The 11,229-nt window shown below is 37.5% G+C and overlaps 1 pseudogene; it reads left to right on the plus strand.

The window, feature by feature from the left end:
- Positions 1–10,245: 10,245 nt before the first annotated feature.
- LOC102890651 lies at positions 10,246–10,806 on the plus strand (annotated as a pseudogene).
- Positions 10,807–11,229: the final 423 nt, after the last annotated feature.

Consider the following 11,229-nt stretch of genomic DNA (forward strand, 5'->3'; position numbering starts at 1 on the left):
TTGAAAAGTGAGAACTCTTAGTTCACTTAAAATATGCTTTCATTTGCATTTTTATTTACTTATACTCAACTTTTTATATAAAACTAAGTTATCTGAAAAATGGTGGTAAAATGCCTACCCTCTGAAGATTTGGGAGTGATTTCTACATAAGCATATTTCTAATTCTTAAAATGATTTTATGAGTGTTTCTATAACACCTACCTACTAAAATCTGTCCATTCAAACTGCAGTTTCCGGAACCTAGCATGGAAATATTGTTAAGAAATCCATAGCGTGGACTCTCCTAATTTACAAGAGAATATCTTTTTCACAATCCTTTCTTTTGCCATGATGGCTACAACAGATACTGTTGAGACCAGGAGACAATTTTGCACAGGGAGCACTGAAGGGGAGAGCAAAGCTGTAAGGAACCTCCCACTTTTGTTTTCATTCTCCTAGAGAAATTGGAATGTCATTATTTTCTTTCCTGGCACAAATATTTCTAACAGAGACAAGACTGTTTGGTCAATGATCAGAATTGTGATTAGTCTCCCCTATTAGAGAAGCTATATTCCCAACTGTTTAAGATCATAAACTTTGCTGTATGCTTTTGAAATTCAAGCCCTATCTTGAGTGATGACTTGAAACAACTCATGCGTGCATCAGGGTGTAAATTAAGAAAGGAACAATTGAATTAAAAGAATCAGAGAAATAAGGCATATTCATGGGAAATCACCTCTCGCACACATTACCTTACTAGAGGGTACCAGACATAAAAAAAACTCTATGTCTACTCAGCTTCCTTTAGTTCCTCAACTTCCTTTCTTGAACGAATCAGGCATCAATTTTATCCCATCCTATTGACTAAGTCTTTGTATCTAAGACTTTTAAGGTAATTAAAAGACTTTCCAATCTGAAAATATTCTATATAGGCCAGGAAGAGAAAATTTTCGATTTATAGCAATGAGGGAAAAAGAAAACAAGAGTGACACTTTGTAAATTCCCTCTGGATCACACCTGCTCTGGTGGGAAGCTGCTTGTCTATATGGCTCCCTCTTTTCATGATAACTCCCCACTCTTTTTTGGCTGCCATCTCGGGCAGGTCCTACCAACCTCTTGTTTTCGCTACCCTCAAACAGAGCCCAGCCTCCCCAGCCTGGTACCTTTATGCTGTGCCCCCTGTCTGCAGGGCAAGGTGTCAGAGATCTATCCATCCCTCCTGCTACCCTCCTCCAAGTGAAAAGAACAACAGTAATTGACACTTGAAAGTCAGTTTGCAGGGCACTTCTACTTCTTTTGTGAACCAAACCATTCAGTGTTTGGTAGGACAGGGATTATCACTCTCATTTTTCGGAGAGGAAACAGGTTAACAAAGTCATCCATGTCCTCCCACTGCAGTTAAACAGCCTTGGGTAATTGACAACCTCTCTGACACACAGTTTTCATATTTATAAAAGAAGTTGTTGACTGGGTATTCTTACAGAACACTCTAGTTCTAAGAATCTGTGGTTGTAACTATGAGTCTAAGATTCTCAACTCTTTAACCCATGTCAACTAAAGAAACCCAGAGAAGAAACTACAATAGGGCTCTTTTCTCTTCAGCGGCAATATTCCCATTTTAACCCATTTCCCATTCAGAAAAAAAAAGTGCAGTTCGCTGCCAGAGTTAATTTAATTTTACATAAACAAGCTCTTTGAGGCTGAAGCAAATCAGATCGCTTTTCAATGTAAAAATAAAATACAAAAACTGTTCTTGGAGTTATTTCTAAACAGAGCTTGTCTCTAATCCTAACGTAACAAATGTATATGATAATTGGTACTTAATAATTTTTTTCATGTGCTAAATTTCAAAGCACAGAACAACACAAAGCGGAACATCACATTCCACACAAAAATATCGCATTGCTCTCCAGGTCTTCTTGCCATTCTTGTTATTGTGTGAGCAGCAAGCTGCAGTGATCAGTTGGATTCTGTTTCCCTGGTGTTGGTGGTATTCTCTTGGAGAAGTGTTTTCCAGACAGGCGAAGAGGTGTGACCTCATCAGAGCATGGACGACCTTGAAGACATTGCTGCCCTGGTTTGGGATGCTTTTCCAGTGATCTTTCAATCAACGTCAGTCTGAAGTTTATATAGTGGATCGTGTGCTCAAGATTGTCCTTGAACAGGATGCAGTTCAGCACTGTAATGTTTAGAAGGTGTCAAAGAAATTTCTTACACCAAAACCTGTGCCTTTTGTGCTCAGTTGGATAAGTAGTGAGCATCTGACTAGCCGAGTCCACTGCTGCTATATTTTGGTTATAACCCACAGTGACACATGGCTTCTTAGTTTTCTTTCCATTTCTGTTGTCTACTTCAGTCACAGTATCATTGTGGAATGTTGACAACATCGTCAATCTTCACCTCCTTCTTGTCACACCTTTTCAGTGCCATAAGTTCACTGCAGAATCTGGCTACAGTCCTCCACTTTGCAATCTTTTTTTTTTTTTCAGATCATTTGGAATCTGTCTTCTATTCAAACGAGCTGTTCTAGCTGCATCAGTCATGTTTTGATGAAATTCTCTGAAAAGCGTGGAAGTTGATTTGGGGATAAGGGTAGGACTGTAATCTGCGAGTTATCTTGGGTAAACACTGCAGCCACAAGCACCACCAGCGAGTATTCTCTGGACAAACAGGAAATGGGTTAACAGTTCCTTCTGGATGTAACACCCCCAACTTTTGTAAGAATCTTTTAGAATCTTTTAGATAAAAATTTTAGGCCAAGTAGGAAATTGGCTCATTTGTGGGGAAGGAGCAATGGTTTTAACATTTATTGAGCCTTATCATGTGCAGACACTTTGCCAAGTGTAGTTACCTGTGTTAGCTTCTTAAACCCATCAGGGTACAGGGGCCTCCACACGCTTTTTAAAAAATAACTATAAAGGGTGAGGTTTAGGTTGCCTTTTTTAGTCTTTTGCATATGTCCAGTTGTTCCAACTCTGTTGCTGAAAAGATTATATTTATTCCACTGAAGTGCCTTTGCACTTTCAGCAAAAATCAGTCACATTTGTGCGAGTCTATTCTGTTCATTGATCTAAATGTTTATCTTTATACAAATACCACACTGTCTTGATTATTGTAGCTTCAAAATCAAGTAGCTAAGTCTTTCAAGATTGTTTTGGCCATTGTAGGTAGTTTGCATTATATTTTAGAGTCAATTATTTGTCAACTTCTACAAAAGTCTCCTAAGATTTTGATTGGGATTTCATTGACTATAGATCAATTTAAGGATAATGTCATATTAACATTATGTTTTTCAGCTTATGAACATGGTTCATCTTTCCACTTATTTAGCATTTCTTTAATTTCTCTTCATGAGTTTTTGTAGTTTCAACATGTTATATTTTTGTTAAAATTTCCCCTATCTAGTTTTATGCTTTAATTTTATGCCATTTAAATACCATCTTTAAATTTTCATTTTTAATTGTTTATTCCTAGGTTATAGAAAGACAGTCTTTCTATATTGATCTTTTATCTGGCAAACTTACTATATTAACTTACTGGTTTTAGTAGTTTTTTTTTTAATAGAGTACTTGGGATTTTCTGCATATATAATCATGTCATCTGTAAATAATAAACATTTATTTCTTCTTATCTAATCTGTGTGCCTTTAATTTTTTTCTCTTTTCTTATCCTACTGACTAGGACCTCCAGTACAATGTTGAGTTGAAGTGATGAGAATAGACATCATTTCTGCCTTGTTTCCAATTTTATCCTTACCATTAAGTATAATTTTAGTTGTATATTTTCTGTTGTGTTTTCTGTTGATGAGCATTGTTTTTTAACACTTTCCTTCAAATCGTGGAATGATTTAGCATAAATATTTGCATCTATTTTTAAATAATTTGGACTTGTGACTAACTTCCCACCTTGCCCATATCAAGTCACTCTTAACAGAACTGGCTCCACGTATGAAGAAATAAGTCCATAATATGGCAAGCAACTGACCACTGGGGTTGAGAAGCTAGTGAATACAAGGTATTTCAAAGGAGCAAATAAGGAGAGGTTTGGAACAAAAATTACTGAGTACCTACTTTTTGCAGACTCTGTGTGTGTATGTCTTATGTGGGTCCTCTCCATTTCTGTTCTTATCTATACAGAGTTAGAACTTTTAAATAATTCTACAGACTGTCCCCAACTCACAATGGTTTGACTTAGGTATGATTTTTTTTTACTTTACAGTGGTGTAAAAACAATATGCATTCACTAGAAACCACTCTACAAATTTTAATTTTGATATTTTCCCAGGCTAGCAAAATGCAATACAATACTCTTTCATGATGCTGAGCAGCCATAGCGAGGTGATTTTGCCCAACTGCAGCCTAATGTAAGTGTTCTGAGCATATTTAAGGTAGGCTGGGCTAAGTTACAATGTTTGATAGGTTAGGTGTATTAAATGCATTTAGGACTTACAGTATTTTTAATTAACTGAAGATTTATTGGAATGTAACCCCTTGTAACTCAAGAAGCATTTGTATTCCTCCATCATCAGCAGGAGAGAGTGAAATGCCCCACGGCAACCAAAGCTTTTTCTAATCACACTAAGCAGAATGGCTCCTAGGCTGCCTCTCACTGTTGTCCCAATGACCCAAATATGATACTGCAGACCGATTATCCAAGCAAGGGAGAAACAACTGACTTCCTCTTTTTCTGTGATTTTTTTTTCCTGTTTTCAATTCTAATTTATTTATTTTTATTAAGTTTATTGGGGTAACATTGGTTAATACAATTATAGAATTTTCAGCTGTACATAATCATTTGACATCTGTATATTCTGCTGTGTGTTTATCACCCAAAGTCCAATTTCTTTCAGTTACCATATGTTTGATCCCCTTTACCCACTTCACCCTCCCCCAAACCCTATATTTGACTCCTTTTACCCCGTCTACCTCCCCCCTCATTCCCCGCCCCACTACTAACCACTAGTCTCTTTCTGTGATTTTGACCTGAAAAAAGTTTCATTTGTTACCACCACATAATATCAATTTATAGTCTCCAGTAAGTTCTAATATATCGCTTATATATAAAGTCTTCTCTGAAGACTCCCCCTAAACTAGATCTTATATTTCCATTGTATTTCCCAGGGATGTATTTGGAAAATTTAGCATTTTATAAAATCTTTTTTATTTGGGAGGGCAGAGAGGCCCTAGGATCTTTCTGACCAACCTAATCATTTTCAGATGAGGGGGATTAAGTGGCCTGTCCAGGCTTGCACAGCCAGTTGATGACGAATCCTGGACTGGAACTGAGTGTTCTAAAAATTCATGTGACTTGTCATTTTTACTAGGGCTAGCATAAGTATTAAATCCACTTATACATAATTAACTAGTCTATCATAGTTTTTCATTGACCAAACTTAAATTTTTTCGTTCTAAATCTAGTTACTCATAATTATTATTAAATTACATTTTTATGCATACCCCTCTTCCCTTAAATGGATAAAAGATGAAGAAGGTACTGTGATGTATTTGATGGAGAAAATTGAAAGGTATTCATGTAGAACAATAGATGTTTTTTGCCAAATTATTATAACATAGTTAACATATAGGCTACGCAGAATGTAATCCAATTTTCTTCTCTCTGTACATAAGCATTTATTCATATTGGATGAAGCCATAGAAAAATGAGTGCTTTAACAAGATTCTCTCATTCAGACTTTTTATAATTTAACTCTCAAAATTCAATTTTTTAAGAAACGGTCACAAGGTCTACTCTTTATGTATATTTCAGTATGTTAGGGGGAAAAAGAAGAAACCATACCTTTTTAATTTGAGAGACATTGAGGATAAAAATAAGAAGAAGGAAGAAAAAAAGACTACACAAAGAAACAAAAATTGAGAAGCCCACTCAGCAGTTCAGATTCATACTGCGGTTTAATAGGGCATTTACTGCCACCAAGTGGTTTGCTAAATCCGCTTAATTCTGTAACTGATGTTTCTTATATTCTTCCAAATATCAATACTTTTCCAAAGCATCTGCTTTCAGTTTAAATGAAAATATCATGAAACCTCAGATAGGGAACACTGAAAACTTTTCCTAAATTGACAAACTAACAAGTCCTTGCTTGCCAAAAGAAAAATATGGTAAATCTTTATCTGCTTTTGCTAAACTTTTGTCATTGAAACAGGAAACTGGGAAGGCAATGTCACTGCTGATAATCAAGGGAAAATTCCCTATGAAACTACAAATGCTTAATGAGGAAATTTGCATCCTTTGAATGGGGTCTACTTTCAAGTAAATGGTGTTCTTATAAAACTTATGGCGAAGTTAGTACTGGTTCATGTCCCACCCCACTCTCAACTCTCCACTTTTGGGAGATTACTGGGAAATATTTTGAGAATGGGGCTTGCAAAGTAGTGAGAGATTTTACTCATGTCATGATACCTACTTGGATACTCCAGGAACTAGGTCAAAAGTGGAAGTTTAAAATAGAGCTCTCATGAAAGAAAACTTCCTCTTCCCACTGCAGTATTTCCCATCACCACACCCAAATGTCAACAAATAGCTGACATTAGAGCCAAGTGCAGGAGGGGGTGTGCATTTTGAAGAGTAAATACTAAAGGAGACTATTTAAGAAAGAAATTAACTTCAGCCTCCTCATGTCATGTTCGAACAAGCCAACCAGCCACTGTGACCTTTGATCTTGGTTCATTATCCTAGGAGTTTTCTTTAATTTCTTTTTTTAGCTTTTTAACATCTTGTTCAGTTAAGCCAGATATCAAGCAATAATTGATGAGCCAAAACCCCGCATGCTTACTAAGGCAGTGTTTATGTAACGAGACCATTTACATCAAAATCCCCCCAGGTATTTATTAAGAATGGCTATTCTAGGGCCTCCCCCCAGACCTACTGAAACTCATTGGGACTGAGTTTTAGCAAGGACTCCATCTGATTCTTATTCCCTCAAATGTGGGGATTACCGACCTAGGGGGAAGGTCAGAGAGCAGTAGTTCCCAAACTTTGCTACATAATAGGATAATCTAGGGATCCCTTCAAAATATTTTGCCTGTCTCCTCCCCACCAGATATTCTGATTGGCATGGGTGTGACATGTTCATTAGGAGTTTTAAAAGCTCTCCAAGCACTTCTAATAAGTAAGAAAATTTAGGAAGCTGTCATAAAGGATTCTAGATCATCACCTTATGACTATGTAACAGACAAGGAACTAAAAGATGCCAAAAGGAAATAATATTGCCTAATCCTGGAGCTGTTTTTACTCTAAACTGCTTATGTCATTTAACCAAGAGCCTCTAAAAGTTCCATCAGTGTCAACTGAACACTCTTAATAGAAGTTTTGAGACTTTTATTATGCTGTCCTCAGTTTCACATGATTTTCACAAAGGATCCAGGACATTCTTCTCTGTGACTCATGTGGGCTAAGGCAGACTCGTGGCTAATTGAAGAGAGTGTAAACCAATGATATCTACTTGTACAGTTTTTCAATCATTTCCATTTCAGCCATTCATTCAACAAATATTGGCTACTTAATTTGGGCTTTGCTCATTAGTATGGAAAAACAAACTGTGGACTTGTTAATCTGTATCACATGGTTGTCAACTCAGAGGAAAAAGTTCTTTTTCTAATGTTTCCCCTTCTGAATAAGTCTAGCAACTCAGCCAAAACGTTTAACAGAAAAACGCATATAGAGGGCATCTAAATCCACACTTGGCTTCTGGTTTCCCAAAATTACTTATTAAACAGTCAAAATAAATGCATTGGGGTGTTTTCATAGTGCCTCATGCTATCTCAGTGGTGATTTATATTGTCACAGTAGAGAGACTATTTACATTGTTAAGAAATTGCATAATGAAATTTCCCGCATGTCTTCCTCCTTTTAACATTTAACTCCAGAAAACTACTCTTCCAGGAAGTTTGTCTAGTCTCCCTAAAATGGAGATTTCAAATGGTTCCTGTTATTTGTCACCTAAATATTTGCCTTTGGTAATTGTACACCCACTGTCAGCTGAGTGGATTCTGAACTAATTGTCTGCCCTTGAGGCCTCCTCACCTCAATGTTTGCCTTTGAATGAGGCTTCCAGTGGTAATGACTATTTGTTACTGGTGTTATTTTACATTTATTTAGTGCAGTGCTATTATTATGTGTATTTAATGATGATTATTATATTGAAATCTATTGTGATGTCCGTGGAGAGGAAGAATCATTCTGATGTCTAACCTAAATTTTTTGTAGAACAGTTTAAAGTGTGGAAGGGTATTACCTTTTTGGGTTTTCAAAACACATTATAGTCTTAATTTTAGAAAATAAAGAAAAGGAGAAGATAAGTAGTGTAAATGGCGATTTTAAAAAATTCAATGAGATAATAATAGCCAAACAAAAATAGTACCTTCCATGATCCTGGCACTTATCTAACCACTTAAAATCATCTAATTCTCACAATAACACTATTATAATGTTATAATATTATAATAGGATCAGAGAAGTAAGATAGGCACTCTGCCCCCAGTTCAGATTATTGTCTAGCATTGATCACAGCCAAGTGCACACAAATGTTAGAGAGCAACTGGAGGGAAGAAGAGCCTAGTGGAGCCTGGCGGTGAGATCACCTAGAGTCACAGTTTCAATTTCAAATCCTGGCATTTGGGTATTTGAGGGTAGTCAGTGCATTCAGTGGTTAAGAGCGTGGAATTGGAGCCATACACACCCAGGATCCAACCCCTGCCTGATCACTGAGGAGCTGAGTTACTGGGCAAACTCTATGGCACCCCAAGCCCTACTTTTGTTTTGATTTTTTTTTTTATTGTGAAAAGGAAAGCTAATGCCTGTGTATTCATTTTCTAAGGCTGCCACAGGCTAAGTGGCTTAAACAACAGAAATTATTTTCTCACAGTTCTGGAGGCTAGAAGTCCCAGATGGAAGCGTCTTCTTAGTTAATTTCCTCTGAAGTCTCTCTCCTTGGCTTGCAGATGGCCACCTTCTCCTACAGTTTTTTCTCTGTGCATGTGCACCCCTGGTATCTCCCTATGTATCCAAAATTTTTCTTCTTGTAACACCAGTCATATTGGATTAGAGCCCATCCTGATGGCCTTAATCACCTCATTAAGGCCCTACCTTCAAATACAGTAGTATTCTAAGGTACTGGGAGTAAGGGCTCCAACATATAAATTTTGTGGGAACACGATTTAGCCCATGCCAACCTGTTTCATAGTATTTAATAAGAATTAAAAGAAATAATGCAAATAAATTACTTAGCAATGTACCTGGCAATAGATGAGGAAGCTTCCTGAGATAATGAAAATGTTGTATCTTCATTTTGGTGATGTTACGTGAGTCAAAACTCATTGCTTTGTGCATTTCAAATGTACATTTGACTGTATGTGTAGTATATCTCAATAAAGCTGATTTTAAAGATATTAGTATTTTTTACTACCTATCAACTTCTCTACTTTAATGACTTCCTTTTAAAACATTTTAAAACATATTTCAAAGTATAACAAACTCATTAGCCTGCATCCTTGTGACTAATTACCCCCAAAAGATTCTCAGGCAAAGCAGAATTACCTGGAGTGTGGAGCTAAGAAGTCTTATGCTTAAAGTCTGAAGTTTTAATACTCCCATGTAAAATTAAATTACCCAACGAGGTGTTTTTCCCAGGAGTATGTCATTCTCTCAAGGGATGTTTAAAACTCTACTTTCCCATAAGGGAGCAGAGTTCCCAGCGAGTAGCTTTGTTGTGAATGGAAGACTCCAAGTATTTAAATTCATCGACTGTCTTAAGTGTCAGTACCCTACGAGAGTTGGTATAGTCTTAAGAAGCTCCACTTGAAATGAAAATAAAAAGTCTGAATTTTTTTTTCTGAAGATTTTGAATAGCATCCAAGTTAAACTATTATGGAGACAACAACACATCTCAAGGGACTTCATTTTCGTTGTTGGTTTCCTAAGTCTACATCCGTCCTTGGGACATTAGGAGAATTTCCAAGTTATGTTGATGAAGACTTACAAAATCTCCGAGGGGAAGTTCTGCTAAGCATAAAAACGGGAGAGAAATTATCATGCTTTAAAAAAAAATCTTTATTTTAAAAAACATGTCCCCATTGAAGAATTGCTTCAGGATATAATCTTATGTGGAAACACAAATATATATATGTAAACATAATGGACTTCTACAGTGCTCTGCACATCTGAAAGGTGTTTGTTGTCTAAATGACTAAATATGTTGTTTGACTAAATGAATGAATCAACAAGAAAGCAGCATTAAGAGAAGTACAGATGTGCTCTCTCCTCCTGCCGCCCAAGACGGCGAAGGAAAAGAAGGCTAAGGGGAAGAAGGTGGCCCCGGCCTCTGCTGTCATGAAGAAGCAGCAGGCTAAGAAGGTGGTAAATCCCCTATTTGAGAAAAGACCCAAGAATTTGGGCATTGGACAGGACATCCAGACCAAAAGGGACCTTACTCACTTTGTCAAATGGCCCCAATACATTCAGCTGCAGTGGCAAAGGGATTTTCTCTATAAGCACCTAAAAGTGCCTCCTGCAATTAACCAGTTCTCTCAGGCCTTGGACCACCAAACAGCCACTCAATTGTTTAAGCTGGCCTTCAAGTACAGACCAGAGACAAAACAAGAGAAGAAGCAGAGATCGTTATCCTGAGCTGAGTAAAAAGCTGCCAGCAAAGAAGATGTCCCCACCAAAAGGCCACCTGTCCTTCGAGCAGGACTTAACACTGTCACCACTTTGGTGGAGAACAAGAAGTCTCAGCCGGTACTGATTGCACATGGCGTGGATCCCATCCAGCTGGTTGTCTTCCCGCCTGCCCTGTGCCGTGAGACATGAATATCTAGACGATGGCTCCTGTGGCATCGACAAGAGAAAACCTTCTCTGAGTTGTAACTTTGAGGTCTTGGGTAAGTTCCAGGCTCCTCTGAGCCAGTAGTGGGAGACAGGACCAGCTCTTTCCAAACAAACTATGATATTAGAAGAGCTGATCTTGCACATCCTTCAACAAAAATTATATCTAAAATTATCTGCCTCTGATATATGGCCAGCCTTGTCTCAGACAGGTGGCTCAGCTGCCCAGAGGGCACAGCCATCAGTGGCGTGATTAGTACCTTAGAGACCCAAGTCATCCTCTAGTTCACTGTGACTCTAGCTCCTAGCCACCAGTATTGCCCTGGACAATGTCTGCAGAAGGTCAAGAGAAGTTCTTCTGAACAACTTGTAAAGTATTGAAAAAATCTGCCAAACAGCATAGCAGGA

The sequence above is a fragment of the Pteropus alecto genome, unplaced genomic scaffold (genome assembly GCF_000325575.1).
Source record: "Pteropus alecto unplaced genomic scaffold, ASM32557v1 scaffold103, whole genome shotgun sequence".
Classification (NCBI taxonomy): domain Eukaryota; kingdom Metazoa; phylum Chordata; class Mammalia; order Chiroptera; family Pteropodidae; genus Pteropus; species Pteropus alecto.